Consider the following 17,092-nt stretch of genomic DNA (forward strand, 5'->3'; position numbering starts at 1 on the left):
AGGCATTGTTTAGGCTGGCTTATGGGGCAAGGATCAGGAGATGGCTCACCCCCATGTGCCCTTCAGCCATCAGTCACCTCTTCCCTATTTACCTATGGAAAGAGCACAGACCAAGACCTGGGTTCAAATCCTATGCTGCATGGTCTTTAGCAAAATCCTTAACCTAAGACTTAATCCTAAGCCTCAGTGTCATTATCTGTAAAACAGGGAAATGGACCTAAACTAACACAGTGCCAGGAGTGGTCTGAGGATGGGGGCAATAAGTAGGGTTCTGAGGCTGACTCTTTCAACCATCAGTGGGTCAAGAGGACACCATCGTCAGTGATATGTGTGGCACAGATGGTCACACAGTGGTGGTGAAGGTTTCACAAGAGATAAAAATGTCTCCATGGAGGGCAATGCTGGCAGGTCCAAAGAGTCAAGACTTTGAAAAACCATAAGGGAATCAGTATCCACAAAGAGAGTGGAGTCTGATTACTGGTAAGTTGTATTGACTCCCTGCAGAGGGCTAATAAGAAACCAGGCCATTAGTAAACAGCTAAGACTGAATGTGTGAGCCCAAAGGCTTCTTTCATAGCTTACAAAGATGCAGCCAAGAGTAGAGTGTGCAAAAGATAGGTCTCATAGATAAAGCTGCAGAGCTCCAGAGATATTTCAGTGCTCAGCAAAGCAGGACTGCTATGTTAAAATCAGGGGCCTCGTTGGAAAATACTAGGACCCTGAATCAGTGTGGAATCAACAGGACAGGAGCCTCTGATTCTGAAAGCATCACTTCCTTAAACTTCCAGAATTTGCAAAATTGGCTCCCTCCTGGTTAGTCAGAGGTAACATTTCTCCTGGGCTGGAAGGTGCTGCAGAAGTCCCTCTCTCAGATGATAGGCTAATAACTAGGATTAAATCTCAACACCCACTCCAGCATTTATTGTTTGTAGACTTTTTAATGATGGTGATTCTGATGGTGTGAGGTGATACCTCATTGTAGTTTTAACTTGCATTTCTCTGATAATTAGCAATGTTGAGCATCTTTTCATGTGCCTGTTGACCATCTCACCTGTTCTCTCAGTTCCCTCTCCCACTATCCAGTTTTGACACTCACTTCATCTCACCATATTAGTACAATTACCTGATTAATCCTCTAGTACTCTAGCTTGTATCTCTACCTTCTTCCAAAAGCCGTAACTCAAAGCATGTCAATTTCCTGCTCAAAACCCTTAATGCTCCGTAATGACTATTAAAAAAAACCCCTAACTTTGCCTGTCAATAATCTGTCCTTTGAGCAATTTTATCTCTGTCATTTATCAGATCTCTTCTTCCTCTGAGAATGTCCCTGCTTCCTAGCTCAAAGTCTTATCCTTTTTTTCCTTTACTCACACCACAGCTAATGTGCTACCTCCTTCTGGAAGACTTAATTGATTTGTTTACGCCCCCTTCCTGTCTCTCCCCCACTCCCCCAGTCCTCCAATTCTGAGATCACCCAGCCCACTAGGCTGAGCTTCTCTCCGATTATGTCACTGAAGGCCTGTATGAGCTTCCAAGGACAGAGGCCTGTTTCTCCATGTCTCCATGACCAAGCAGAATGGCTGGCACATAATAAGAATTCAGAGACTATTTGTTTAAACAAAACAACTAAATTTGCTTTTCTGTGTTTCAAAGAAGTAGCCCTTTCTAAGGTTGCCATGCAGACCTCTGCCACTGCATGTAGAGCTTGGCATGTGATAGTATTTGAATATTATTTGGTGAATGATTGGATATTTTGTTGTTGTTGTTCAGTGGCTAAATCGTGTCTCACTCTTTGTGACCCTATGGACTACGGCACACCAGGCTTCTCTGTCCCCCACTATTTCTTGGAGTTTGCTCAAATTCATGTCCATTGAGTCGGTGATAGTATCTAACCATCTCATGCTCTGCCAGCCCTTTCTTTTCGTGTTTTCAATCTTTCCCAGCATCAGGGTCTCTTCCAATGAGTCAGCTCTTTGTATCTGGTGGCTGAAGTATCAGGAGATGTCATTTTTGCCTTTTTATACTGTCCATGGGGTTCTCTAGGCAAGATTACTGGAGCAGTTTGCCATTTCCTCCTCCAGTAGACTGAGTTTTGTCAAAACTGTTCTCTATGACCCATCCATCCCATCTAGGTGGCCCTGCATGGCATGGCTCATAGCTTCGTTGAGTTATGCAAGTCCCTTCGCCAGGAGAAGGCTATGAACCATGAAACTACCTTGCTTTTCCCTAGTGAAACTTTAAAGCCCTGCAACTTATCACCTTAGTACCAACCAGGTAAATCTATTTTTTTCCTAAAGTAATAATGGGAAAGGACGAAAATTCAGGCTCTCCAGAAGTGGTGAGCATTTGAAACGAGTTTTACAGAAACCCAGTTTTTATTGCCTCAGAAGACCCCAACAGTCAACCATTAGCCTGGCTAGGCCCCTGCCTATCTGGATATTGGAGCTGGAGGGGCCAGAAATCAAGGGGAGGAAGGGAGAACCAGAGACAGACAGTACCAGTGGGACAGTGTTTAAATAACCAGGCTGCAGCCCTGTGAAAGGAAGGTGCTCAGTGTCCCAACAGACTAGTAGTGACGAATGTAGAAGCATTTAGGATGGCAGTGGGTCTAGGGAATCAAGTAAGACCAAGGGGACAAAACAAAATTGGAAACGTGAATAAGTACTGGGAAGTATTTTGATCTTTCTATCTCTTCAACACAGAGTGTATCAATCATTATTTGTTTGGTTAATTAAGTCAATCTGGGTAAAAGTTTGTATTGCTTAGTAAACCAATTCAGTAGGTAATAAATCACATTCTATTTCTTGTCCCACATACCCACACACTCTCTGAGCTGGGCAAATCCTTTCTAGTTGAGTGTACTTGGAGGGGAAGTAGAAGCAGAATGCACTATTACGTTTACGTTCATACATACATACGTGTGCATTTGTACACATACCCTGGATGTTGGATCAGACCCTTTATAGGGATCTTTTTTCCTACCACTCATCTTGCTCTTTATAAGCCAGCAGTAGGTTATGCAGGCTTCTCTCCTAAGATGCCTTACAGCATTCCTTCAACAACCCAGGACTTAAATCAAAGGTTGTGGCCACTCACAGTTTTAACCTAGGGGGCTTTTCAGGTGAAGAGTCAGAGAATTGGGGCTGTGGGGAAAAGTCTCTTGTGTGGGGTGACAGGAGGGGAAGGAGACTTTCTAGTTTCTCTACTTTTCTCCCTTGGCTTTTCTAGGTATGATCCTGCTGTGGGGCCCGGGGGCCTGGAGCCAGGAAAGGGGTTAGCAAATGTTTCCCCTCAGTGTTTCTGAGGGATTCCTGACAGAGCCCATCAGAGCTGCCTTTTATCACCGCTGCACGCTTTAGTGCATCTGTCATGGCTCTCAGACATCGTGTTCTCTGCTGGATTAATCCTGCCTGCATTCAGACTCAGGATGTGGGCCACAGGGAGGGAGGGAGGGGACAGCGGGGAGGGAAGGGGGAAGGGGGTGGGAAAAGGAGGGGTATAAGGTGAGAGAAGAAAAAGAAACTTAGAAGTACCAAGTAAAAAACCTAGGAAGAAGAAGAAACTAATTTGCAAAATTAAGGGGAAAAGACAGTTTGGACAAATTAAAGCTAAAAATCTGAAAAGAGAAGAAGGGACGAAAAATACAGAGGAAGAGGAGTAGGCCCAAAGTCTCGGAATGTGAGGGAAATTCAGTATTGGAGCAGAGACTCAAGCTCTAGGCTAGTTCTGTCAGAGGTGGTTTATTTTTTTTAGAAAATTATAAAGCAGATGGATTGTTCACCGATTCACTCTCTCATTCGGAGCGCATTAGGAAAGGGCCGTTGACGTGTGGGCCCCGTGCCAGCATACGCTCAGAGAAGTTCTCATGGACTCAGTTCTGCCGTGTCTTACTCAAAAACCTACAGAAGGAGATTCAATACCCCAGAGCCTCAGTTTTACCCTCTGTTAAAACTTGTACCCAAATCAAACCTGCTAGTAGAGCACTTTGGCATTCCCTCAGTGAAAGACACTTTTAAAAGAAAAAGACTGCTGGCTTGGCATGTGATGAATTCTGGGTACATTATACGCATCTTACTGCCCATAGAGCCACCCACCACCCCGGCCCCGGCTGGCTGACACCCCATCTTTTCCAGTTCCCTGGTTCTGAGAGTCTCTCTCAACTGAGAGACTAGAGGCACAGACACAAGAGATCTCTGTCACTCTGGTTGAGCGTCTTGAGGACAGAGACTAAATTAAATCCATTTCTATTCTCTCTCTGCACTGGGGACATGAAGCTTAGTAAGTGTTCAGTTACTTGTGTTCGTTGTTTGAGAGGGAATGAGGAAAGGCAGCAGAGAATCCAGGAATCTGGACTGATCCTCGAAGCCTCAATGTATGGACTGCATTCGGCTTACAGAAGGAACTCAAGAAAGGGCGCTTCCCTTAGTAAGTTTGTGGAGAGGAAAAGAATGAGGCAGAGGAACTGAGAAATAATATGCATGCCGACTTCAAGGAACAGAGAGCTTGCTGAGTGTGGCCAGATGGGCGGCCCCCAAACTTTTGTGTTTCTGAGAATGGCTAGAGGAGCTACTTTTGATGTGCAAAATTCTGATGTCTCTACACTCAGAAATGTGGATTCAGTAGCCCTGAGGGCCAGCAGCGATACCTGCATTTTGTGCAAACACAGCTGGTTTATTTTCTTACAGGTAGCCTTGCAAACCACACTTGGAGAAGTGCAGGCCCTGTGATGTGGGAGGTAGGGGCAGTGGGTGTGGCCTGAGTGTGTGGAGAGATGTGTCCGGGTTGGTTGAGAAGAGTTTGGACTCTGTCCAGGAGGGGAGCCATCCAAGGCTTCTAAGCAGGGCAGTGACAGGGCCAGATCGGTGATGGAAATCAACTGTTCTCACTAACACTCAGGGCATTTTCTCTTTGCTTCTGCTGCATTAGATATCATTGCTTCAAGGACCCTGAACAAATAACGTTCCATTAAAGCCTCCAGGTTTTGTAGGACCCAGAGTTCCAGTTAACAGTGGAATGTGAAGTTCACAGGCCACGTTCAGGCTTGCAAGGAGAGGATTAATTAGGTAAAAAGGCAGTTGCACACATAAGTGGGTGCCCACACCCCAGTCTGGCCTGGTGTTTTGGTGCACTCATTCAGACATACAATGCTCTTTTCAGTTCTAAGCGCCACCTCTTGAAACAAGTTAAAAAGCGAGTTCCAAGTGAGATGCCCAAGTGCTGTGTTTTACGCAGGCTAATGATCAACAGCCTTCTGTTTTTATGGTCCTGGCGACCAGGCTGGGCTCTCACTGCTAAGGATGCCATAGAAAAGAATCCCGCGTCTCACATCTAACTACATGGCTGAGTGTAGAAAATTATGTTTTAGGTTTAAAAACAAAAGGGATGGCTTTACTGAAATTATTGGCTTCTATGTGTGCCTATGGGGTTTTATTTAACATTTTTTAAATGCCATATGTTTTTTTGTGTTGGAACAGTGAAATTAAAATTGACATTTGTTAAGCGTTTTCAGTTGATAAAGAATCTGCCTGCAATGAGGAGACCCAAGTTCAATCCCTGAGTTGGGAAGATCCCTCGGAGAAAGAAATGGCAACCCACTCCAGTATTCTTGCCTGAAAAATCCCACAGACAGAGGAGTCTGGAGGGCTACAGTCCATGGGGTCACAAGAGTCGGACATGACTTAGGAACTAAACCACATTATTCTTTGAACAGTATTTTCACATATACTATCTCTATTGATTCTTAATCTTGTGAGATAGGTATTATCATTGTCCTCATTTTACAGATAAGGAAATGAAACATACGGCTTAGTGATTTGTTTAAACCCATACAATTGGAAATTGTGGCAACAGAAGCAACTCTAGTAGACAAGAGATATCCCAGGTCAGCTTATGGGGAGAATGCCTTCCAAATCTGTTAAGATGTCGTGACACATCTAAGAAATTATATGACAGGCAGAAAGGGGAGTTGGTCATCATCCCAGAGACAAATGTGGCAAGACCCAGTTGAGCTCAGCTCAGGGGAAGATGTGGCCCCATGACGACCCATGCAATCCTAGTGGCATGGACAGCTTCACTGTGATAATAGATGTCCTTTAACATTTGGACCAAAAGCCCTAGTCCCGTTGTGTTCTTTCCATGCTGTCTTAAGTAACCCTAAGATTTGACTTCCCTACTTAATATGTCTGAGGGGTCTGTGAGATACAAGTCCCCAGGCTCTCCAGGTGACCCCCAATCTGGCCCCTGGCTAAGCACTCACATACTCTTTTGAAACATCTAGAGCAAGTCCTGGAGGTGCTGTCTGTAGCTCCAGAGTAGGCCTGAACATTTGTGAAGGCCAAGACTAGCCCATGGCCGCTTGAATGGTCCTCCAGTTTTTAAATGAGTGACTTAAAATGAGAAACTGTGATTTTTCCATTATGATGTAAAAGAAGAAAATCCCCACCTCCCCGCTCTATTGAGCCATTCTGAACTTACTTCCATTCCTACAGTACATTCACTGCCAGAGAACTTCAGACCTGCTGTACCCACTTTTCTCTTTCATCCACTTCTTCCTTTTTACCTGCATGGACCCCCTTCATTTTTTCAACTTTTTATTCAAGTAACTTTATAAAAGTTGCAAAAACAGTACAGTGAGTTCCTTTACGTCCTCCACTCGATTTCTCTATTGCTATCATCCTTAACAACCAAGTTCAGTAATCAAAACTAAGAAACATCATTACAGTACTATTAACTAAACCATGGACTGTTTTAGATTTCATCAGTGCTTCCTCTAATGTCCTTTTTCTGCTCTGGAGTCAGTGCAGGATCCCACATTGAATGCAGTTTTTACGTATCCTTGGTCTTCTTAATCTGCAGCAATTCCTTAGTCTTTTCTTGACCCTGATGATTTTGAGGAGAACTGGTCAGTTATTTTATCAACTGTCCCTCAACTTTTATTTGTTTGATGTTTTCCATCTGGGGACAAGAATGCCACAGATGTGATATGTCCTTCTCAGTATACCATGCTGGGGTGGCATAATATCTATATATCTTACCACCAGTGATGTTAACATTAATCACTTGGTGGTATCTCCTGGGTTTCTTCACAGTAAAGGCAGGTTTTAATCATTGTGACTAACATTAGGAGCGATAGTTTGAGACTATGCAAATATCTTGTTTTTCTTCAAATTTTGTCTGCTAATTTTACCATCCATCACTCAGTCTTGCCTGAAAAATTATTGCTGTGGTGTTCTAATAAATATTTTCTATTTCCCTAACTACTTCTACATTTATTATTTGGAATTCTTCTCTAAGGAAAAGCTCCCCCTTCTACCTCATTCATTCATTCAGCTATTTATTTATATCAACCTGGCTTCATGGATATTTATTTTGTTCTATGAGTTATAATCTAATACAATCCATATTTGTTTTGTGGATAAAATTATACCAGCTTTGGTTGCATGTTGGCTACTTTGCCCTTTCAACTCTGCTGCTGCTAAGTCGCTTCAGTCGTGTCCGACTCTGTGTGACCCCATAGACGGCAGCCCACCAGGCTCCCCTGTCCCTGGGATTCTCCAGGCAAGAACACTGGAGTGGGTTGCCATTTCCTTCTCCAGTGCATAAAAATGAAAAGTGAAAGTGAAGTCGCTCAGTCGTGTCTGACTCTTAGCAACCCCATGGACTGCAGCCCACCAGGTTCCTCCGTCCATGGGATTTTCCAGGCAAGAGTACTGGAGTGGCGTGCCATTGTCCTTTTTTGAGTACTTCTTTGTTTCTCTAGCAGCATTAGATGCTCCTGCCTCAACTTATATTTATCTCACCCCAGCCCTGGAATCCGGAGAAGGCACTGGCACCCCACTCCAGTACTCTTGCCTGGAAAATCCCATGGACAAAGGACCCTGGAAGGCTGCAGTCCATGGGGTCACTAAGAGTCGGACACGACTGAGAGACTTCACTTTCACTTTTCACTTTCATGCATTGGAGAAGGAAATGGCAACCCACTCCAGTGTTCTTGCCTGGAGAGTCCCAGGGACGGGAGAGCCTGGTGGGCTTCCTTCTATGGGGTTGCACAGAGTCGGACACGACTGAAGTAACTTAGGAGCAGCAGCAGCAGCAGCCCTGGAATCAAACACTTTTTTTAGGAATCCCTAATTCCTCAGACTGGAGAATAGGATGTAAAAACCAGGACTTCTGTGGTGGGTGTGTTCGCTGCTATTGGGATGTCACTGCTTTTAGGCCTCTCAGCAGATAGAGCTAGGACATCTGCATAAGAATACTAGGAGCATACTAGGTACATAAATACACCTATACTTCTGCATCTCTCTCTCTAAACACACACACACACACAGCCACAACACACTGATACCTCTGACTCTCATCTAAAACCACAAATTTCATTCTAGCCTTCCTTCTTTCCTTATTTGTGACTTATTACTCTGACAGTGAAAAGCCTGACTTTGATTATCTACAGTGTATTTAAGTATATGTTCAACCCTCATATATACACAAGTAGCAGATTTACTAACTAGAATACAGTAATTGTATACAGTTCTTTTTGCCATTAGCTTTATAGTAACCAGCCAAAATATTGATTTCCAAAGTACTTAATTCTTTTCTTCCCCAGCCCTACATTATGATTCTGTTATTCATTTGTAATATAGTTAGATTCAGTTGTTACAGTTTATATTCCATTTGGGGTTCCTCCTTCATCCTGGTTCATTTTTTTAAATTTCTATATAGTAAATTTTCTTTATGAAGTATGAGTGTGTGTGTGTGTGTTAGTAACTCAGTCATGTCCAACTCTTTGCAACCCCACGGACTGTAGCCTGCCAGGCTTCTCTGTCCCTGGAATTCTCCAGGCAAGAATACTGGGGTGGGTTGCCATGCCCTTCTCCAGGGGGATCTTCCTGACCCAGGGATTGAACCTGGGTCTCTGGCATTACAGGCAGATTCTTTACCATTTGAGTTATGCAGTAGTTTGTTTTTCCTTTTTTTATGAAGTATAATTCTGTGAGTTTTGACAACTGCATGTTATTCATTTTTAAGTTTTTTTTTTATGTTCATAAAACAGAAATGTTTTCTGGCTCTATATATTTAGGCATTTCCATTTGTTTTTCAAAGTGTTTTATAACTTTATGAACCAGTCATTCCTGAGGGAGAAAAGTTTCAACATCTCTGTGTTCCACATCAGAAGGCCCCAAGTTGAGGAACGAAGCTGAGTCTGCATGCAGCCCCTGCTTCAGATTTGGGCAAATCATGATTTCCCATCACCTAAGGAACCCAGGTCTGCACAATCAGTTTGGCTCTGCTGTTGATCTATATTGGCTCTTAAGATATCAAACTGATCGGGGGAGGGCATGGAGGACCAGAGTTGAGACAGAAAGAAATATTACAGAATGGCAGTTGCAAGGCTTCCTTTTTCTTTTCCTTCCTTCCTTTTGCCCACTGCCTTCCATATTCCAGAAGTTGTTCAAAGATAATTAAGGCCCAGGACCTGACTAGCAGAGTTTCACATCAGGCAAGGAAAACTGAAAATACACCATAATGTGAATGGCATCCCCTGTGTTGAGAAACATGACAGTTTGAAATAATTATTAAAGCAGTGCAGTAGATGTTATGATAAGAGTAAATAGCAAGTGATATTGGTCCTTGGTTAACAGGCACCGCTCACATGCCAGGAAGGCGAGATGGGCACAGAGGGCCAGGGGAGCTAATAATTGAGCTCGATTTTGCAGGACAGGTAGGCGTCTGGTGCAGATGACAGAAAAGATGTTCCAAGCCAGGGCACCACATAACCAAAGACCTAGAGAAAGGAATGATCTGGAGTGTTCTAAAGAAGTTCTGTATGGTGAGGGAGGGAATAGGGTCAGGAGTGGGAAATGGTAGGAGAGCATATTGAAGAGATACTTGCTAGGGACTGTGTGAAAGGTGCTGTGTGCTTTGCTAAGGAGTTTGATTTCATCCTAAAAGTGGTGAGGTCAGGAAGAGGAATGGATATGGCATGATTGAATTTGCTATTTCTAAAGATGTCTCTGTCAGGAATGTGACAAATGGAGGCAGATGGGAAGTAGGGAGATTAATCAAGAGGTTGATTCAATATGAGAAATGATGGCAAGTCTGGATTAGGGCACTTGCAGAAGGGACTGAATGCAGATAATAAATTCTGGGGAGACTTTGGAAGTGGCACTACAGAAGTTGGTGACTATTGAATGAAAAGAGTGAAGGGAAAAAAAGGCACCAAAGATGATCCCCAAGTTTTTCTAACAGTTGAATAGATCATGGGGTTACTCACCAAGGCAGTTTTAAGACTAACTTTTCTTTTTTTGTTATTGGTTTGCATCAGACAGATATAAAAAAAAGAGCGAGAGAAAGAAGCAGATTTTTTCTTTGCTAACATTACTCATTTTACTGAGGAGAATCAAATATAAGAAAGTTTCACTGCTCCATGCCATTATTCTTAGACCCCACTGTAGAATAAAGGAGATGATTCCAGTCTCAAGGGAGAGTAGAAAGTTACAGTTTCAGGAAGGTTTGAGTTTGGTGTGTTCAGGCAGCTTCATGGGAATGTGGCCAGTGTGGTTACAGAGTCTGGTACTCAGAAGGGCCTCCTGCTTGGTTTTAATCTCTGTGGCCATCATCTTGAAAGTCTGTCTGTGACTTTGTATTTTGTAAATGAAGTTAGACTGGACAATGGAACATACACGGGAGGCTTGGGATCTTAGCTCACGTGGGTCCTGCCTCCCTCTGCCTTCCTGGGATAGGTTCTCAGCTGTTCAGTCCTTTGAACCCTAGTACCCTAGCTTCCCCCAGACTTCCCCACCACATAAGTGCGTCTCAGTTGCCCTCTGCCCCTGGTGGGGGCCAGAGCACAAGTATGGGGAGGGTGGGAGTACAGCATGTACCCACTGCATCTCAGAGAAGGGCAAGGCAGTGGCTGTCCCCACCCTGGGTTGGTAGATCTATAGCACTCTCAACAGACAACTGGACTCAGGCCTCTAATCCATCCCCTAGTGTATCTTGTATAGAGGTTGTGACACCTTGGGGGTTCACCTTTCTGCTCTGGGTATGGGAAAGGGAAATTGACACCCTGATTCTTGACTGGGACCCTCCCTGCATTTTTATTTTCCTCTGAATTCTACAAATAATACAGTCTACCTGTGGGTGTGTTGACCAATGGCAGAAAATGTGGATGGTGGAATTGTTCCAACTCATCAAGCATCCTCCAGAAACTGGGTTCTTGCTTGACCTGTCAGAGGAGGAACACGACATTCAAAGAAAGGTTAAGTGAAAGTGAAAGTGAAGTAGCTCAGTCGTGCCCAACTCTTTGCGACCCCATGGACTGTAGCCCACCAGGCTCCTCAGTCCATGGGATTCTCCAGGCAAGAATACTGGAGTGGGTTGCCATTTCCTTCTCCAGGGGATCTTCCCGACCCAGGGATTGAACCTAGGTCTCCCACATTGCAGGCAGACGCTTTAACCTCTGACCCACCAGGGAAGCCCAAAGAAGGGTTAAAGAGGGTATAAACAGAGACTGAGTCAGGAATGAATCCTGTTGCCACAGACTTTCTGGAAAAGATGCAAGCCCTTTCTTTTTGGGACCAGCTGGGCAAGATCCTGAGTCTTACTGTGGCCAGACTTTTAGGGGCTGGGCTGCATACACACAATAACCTACAAATCATTTTTAAAACAAACAACTAGTCACAAATGAGTGCAAGTAAAACTGGCAAAATCTGAAGAAAGTAAATGACTGATGTATCAGAATCAAATGTTAAGGTATTGTTTAAATATCTTTGATTTAAGATATTGTACTCCATTTAGGCTAGATAGTATGCTGTGCTGCTAAGTCACGTCAGTCGTGTCCGACTCTGTGCGACCCCATAGATGGCAGCCCACCAGGCTCCCCCGTCCCTGGGATTCTCCAGGCAAGAACACTGGAGTGGGTTGCCATTTCCTTCTCCAATGCATGAAAGTGAAAAGTGAAAGTGAAGTAGCTCAGTCGTGTCCAACTCTTAGTGACCCCATGGATTGCAGTCTACCAGGCTCCTCCGCCCATGGGATTTTCCAGGCAAGAGTACTGGAGTTGGGTGCCATTGCCTTCTCCTAGATAGTATGCTGTAGTTAGGGGGAAATCTCTCTGGTATTTCTTACAACACACGTGACTATCTCAAAAGAAAAAGAAAAAAAACATGCAACTATGTCGGTCATGTGCTATCATTTCAAATGTACCATTAACATCTAAATGCAAAATACTATACAATAGCCATCCAATTTTATATTTAAGACAAATCGGTCTTTATGTACTTTAGTTAAGAGCCTGGATTTTGGTTTTATAACTATGATTTCTCCTCAAGTGAAGTACCAGTTATTAGAATCCTTTCAGCATTCTAGATTACATAGATCCATTAGGCTTCAACTTCTATGACAGAGATACTTAATTTTATTAATTCTTCATTCAAGTATTTCTATATTGGGCATTCACTTTGTGCCAAGTATCAGGCTAAGCTCTGGGAGTATAGAGATGAAACAGGGATTGCCTTTGAGCTTGAAGATATTCCAGTCAAGCGGAGAAGTGCTCATGATAGATGCTGTAATAAAAGTAAGAAGAGGGATCCATGCAGGACAACTGGAATTGGAGAGAGGTTCAGGCAAGTTTTCTAGAGGAAGTGATATTAGAAATCAGTCCTGAATATTCATTGGAAGGACTGATGCTGAAGCTGAAACTCCAATACTTTGGCCACCTGATGCAAAGAACTGACTCATTTGAAAAGACCCTGATGCTGGGAAAGATTGAAGGCAGGATGAGAAGGGGACAACAGAGGATGAGATGGTTGGATGGCATCACCGACTCAATGGACATGAGTTTGAGTAAACTCCGGGAGTTAGTGATGGACAGGGAGGCCTGGCATGCTGCAGTCCATGGGGTCACAAAGAGTCAGACATGACTGAGCGACTGAACTGAACTGATGTTATGTTAGAGGGAAATCGTAAAGAGTAAGAGGGTGAGTATAAAAGAGAAGAACAGGTTTAAGGCAAAGAAGACAGAAATTGGGCAGGCTGGAAAGCATGAGAAAGTGTGGTACTCTGAGGAAGGGCAAAGAGATGCTGGAGCACAAGATACAGGCAGATGGGCCACTGGGGAGCCAGGCTGGAAAGGTGGACTGGACCAGAGCAGGGAGCACTTGTCCTCCTTGTACCAAGGGAGCTGGGAGATGCTAAAAAGCTTTAAATAAGGCGACATGACTGATCCCATCTTCACCTCCCCTGGATAAATAAGAAAAAGATTTCTGTTTTTTTTTTTTTTTTAAGGAATGAGGAAATCAGTGGGTTGTGTAATTCATTTTCCTAGTCCTTTCTTATCACAGGCAAGATGCTTCTCAAACGGCCCACCAAGTCGCAAATGATTCCATTTTCAAGTTGATGAATCCAACAAATAGAGGGCAAAGAAGATGAAACTGGGTTCTGAATCTGAGTTGGAGAGCACCACCAGCGCAATAGCTCTGTCTTCCTCTCAACTCCCCTTTCTTTGTCATGGCCTCTGCCCTGAGGGCTACTCCCCAAAACCCAAAGAAGCAGGGTAGGGTGGAGTTAAGGTGAGGCACAGCTGGGTTTTCTGTTGCTGTGACCAAAACTCCTAGTAACTCCCTAGTAACTCATGAAAGAGCAAGAAAATAATACACCGGGAGCAAAAGAAGCCAGCACACTACCTGTCTCTAAGCTTGCTCTGGCAGCTTTGACATTTGATTCTGCTCTGCTCAGTCCCTGAAATACTGATCCCCTTCTTTGGAAGCATCTCATCACTAAATACCCTTCCAGGATGTGTGAGAAACTCCTTCCCTCTTAAATGGCTGACTGAACAAATTTAACAGAGGCTGTTACCCACTGAGTTTGGTATCAAATCTCTGAGGTCTCGTTCTGTTTGAATTTTTGCTTTCATCTGGAGCCTGTTGCCCCCTGCCCTCTGCTGCCATCAGCCTCACAATATCAAACAGCTGGAGTCTGGGCAGCTCCAGGATCCAAATTTCTCAGCCTAACATGTGAAGGGGATGGGGAAGAAGGGACAGACGGAGTTGACTAAGAGAGGGGTTTCACGTGGGACTAACTGGGGACTGTGCTTCTATCAGAGGATCTTACATCTTGGAAAAATGTAGTCTCTTAAAACTCTGGGTCAATAGACAGATTCCATTTGTTTGAGATTTAAAGAGTGTGCAAAATCAAGCATGCAGCATGGATCATGGAAATGGCCCTGGATTACTCCATTTCTCTGCCCTAGCTTTACCTCTTGGAGAAGGCAATGGCAACCCACTCCAGTACTCTTGCCTGCAAAATCCCATGGACAGAGGAGCCTGGTGGGCTGCAGTCCATGGGGTCGCACAGAGTTGGACACTACTGAAGTGACTTAGCAGCAGCAGCAGCAGCAGTTTTACTTCTGACTCAAAATTTTATCAATATAACCACTACTTATAGAGCACCCACCAAGGATTACATTAAATAAATTTGTAAAACAATGGTCAAGTCATTAGAACTGACCAATCAGAAGAAGTGCTAGCTGTAAACAACTGGTATTCTTGTACCAGATGACCCACTAAGAGTCATATACTAAGAGAGAGACTTCATGTATATTATTTTGAATTTTCACAGATGAAGAAAGCGGGATTTAGAGTATCCAGACTCAGCTGAAGACTGGATCCAAATCCAGACTGATCCCACAATCTTGCTTTTTTATGTCATCCTCCCCTTACAGTACCCTGGTCTGCAGGCAGCCTCAAGGACATCTGAAAAATGAGTCCTTAAAGAACACATGGCCAGTAGGAACACCTGAGTTGGCAGTGCTGGATGAGACGAGTCAGTCCCAGCCAGCTCAACTTGAATAGGGAATAAATGGCATTGTACCAGGCTTACCTGTAATTCTGCCTCAACCATGCAATTTAGGGTTTAATTATATGCTGTCTTGAGTTGTTTACTAATTGTTGCAGAGGTCAATCTTTTACTTTTATTCATCATTCTTCATTCAGTCATCAAATATATTGGAGCAACTGGGCACATTCCTCCTCTGGCAGCCCTTGTGATAACCAGCATGGAGAGGTAGGCCAACTCAGATAACTATTAATGGCCTACTAAAGAGCAAATGAGGGCTAATTTGCCTTTTTTTTTTTTTTTTTTTTCTTTTTGGCTGTGCCACGTGGCTTGTGGGATCTTAGTTCCTCTGCAGTGGAAGCACAGAGTCCTAACCACTGGACCCAGGGAATTCCCTAATTTTCCTATAATAAATTAATGAATTAAGTTTTACACATATTTTGAAAATGTTTTGAGAAATTCCCTGAATAAATAAAACTTCATATATTCAACAGCTAGAATTTGAAACTAGGAAGTAAGATGCACAAATATTTTATTTCTAGTACCTCTAATCAAGATAAAAGTCTTTATACAAACATTAGCTTTGGGAATAGGAATGTATACAAAAGCCAATTTTCTAATTACTGTCAGTATTGTGAATTATAATATCTAGCCTTTAATCTAGATATGTTAACTCATACATCAGAACTGGATTCTCTTAAGGTATTCAGTCCTTGGACTCTTCTATTAATTGCAGTTAGTAAGTCACCTTAGCTCTTTGAATGCATTTGGCTGTCCTTAAAAAAAACAACAAACCACAGTCATTTGGTAGCCCACAAAAGATTCCTTAATGACTTGACAAAATTCAATCATTTTCTTGATACACCTTTCTTACTCCACTAAGAAGTCTGTAATTAATTCATGAAACAGTTGCAGGGAAACCATATGTTGCACTTCAAAAATCCCAAGTTTTGCAATTTTGCAATGAGTACTAGTACTCAGTTGGTAGGGATCTTAGGCAAGTTATTTGAGTTTCTTCCATATCTGTAAAATAGAGATAATCAAACCTGCAGGAAAGGGTTGCTGTGGGGATTCAGGATCATATGTACACACAGAATCCAAAACAGAGGCTGTGAGAGGTAAGTGCTCAGTAAATGTTAGCTTATTTCTTTGAGAGTTATTGGTAAGATTAAATAAGATCATAAATATAATTGAGCTCACATAGTAAGAAATTGTTGTTTTACTCTTCCCACTAAAGCACTGTCTCCACTGTACTGAATATTTGGCAATTGTTTTCTTTATCTAGTCTGTACAGTCATCCAAACTGGATAATTCAATCAACTCTCCACTTGGAGCCTTGTATTTGATGATCTCATTGTTGTGGAAATCTGAGAGATGAAAATATATATTGGAGTCATGAGAGGAGTGTTTTGCAATACCAACCAAAAGCCTTTAAAATGTTCTGTTGGTCCAAGATTTCTACTCATAGAAATTCACCTTTAGATAATAATCAGAATTATTAATGAAGATTTATGATGTTTATTCAGCTGTGGTGCATGATCATAATAAAAATAGAAATAACCTAAAAATATGACATTAGGAGGATGGTTGAATAAGTAACCTCTCTTTGAATGGCACACAGATGTTTAAGTTGAACTTTGGAGATGATTTAATGACTTGGGAAAAATAATCACATTTGAATGTTAAGTTTGAAAAGGAGGATCACAACTCGTGTATATAGTAAACATGGTTTTACAAAATATGAAAGTACCAAATGTATAGTGAAGAAACTGACCCCTAAATTACCAAAGCATAAGAAAAGAACACAAAATACTAAATAAAGGTATAAATTTATTGTTGTTGTTTAGTCATTCAGTCGTGTCCAACTCTTTGCAAGCCTGTGGACTGTAGCATGCCAGGCTCCCCTGTCCTTCCCTGTCTCCAGAGTTTGCTCACATTAATGTCCATTGAGTCAGTGATGGACATAACCATCTCATCCTCTGCCATCCTCTTCTCCTTTTGCCTTTCCCAGCATCAGGGTCTTTTCCAATGAGTTAACTCTTTGTATCAGGTGGCCAAAATATTAGAGCTTCAGCATCAGTCCTTCCAATGAATATTCAGGGTTGATTTCCTTTAGGATTGACTAGTTTGATCTCCTTGCTGTCCAAGGGACTCTCAGGAGTCTTCTCTAGCACCACAATTCAAAAGCATCAGTTCATTGGTGCTCAGTCTTCTTTATGGTTCAACTCTCACATTCATACATGACTACTGGAAAAACCAT

The 17,092-nt window shown here is 42.8% G+C and overlaps 1 protein-coding gene and 1 long non-coding RNA gene across 3 annotated transcripts in view; one reads left to right on the top strand and one right to left on the bottom strand.

Annotated features, from left to right (window-relative positions):
• BOC (BOC cell adhesion associated, oncogene regulated) overlaps positions 1–17,092 on the top strand; it is a 100,006-nt gene that overhangs the window by 4,320 nt on the left and 78,594 nt on the right. The gene's annotated exons all lie outside the window — the stretch shown is intronic.
• Positions 6,673–13,847, bottom strand: LOC129643527 (uncharacterized). Its single transcript, XR_008710345.1, has 3 exons — positions 13,683–13,847; positions 11,134–11,224; positions 6,673–6,879 (listed from the first exon to the last, which is right to left on the bottom strand). It is a non-coding gene; the product is annotated as an uncharacterized LOC129643527 (long non-coding RNA).

This window comes from Bubalus kerabau, chromosome 2 (assembly GCF_029407905.1).
Source record: "Bubalus kerabau isolate K-KA32 ecotype Philippines breed swamp buffalo chromosome 2, PCC_UOA_SB_1v2, whole genome shotgun sequence".
NCBI lineage: Eukaryota > Metazoa > Chordata > Mammalia > Artiodactyla > Bovidae > Bubalus > Bubalus kerabau.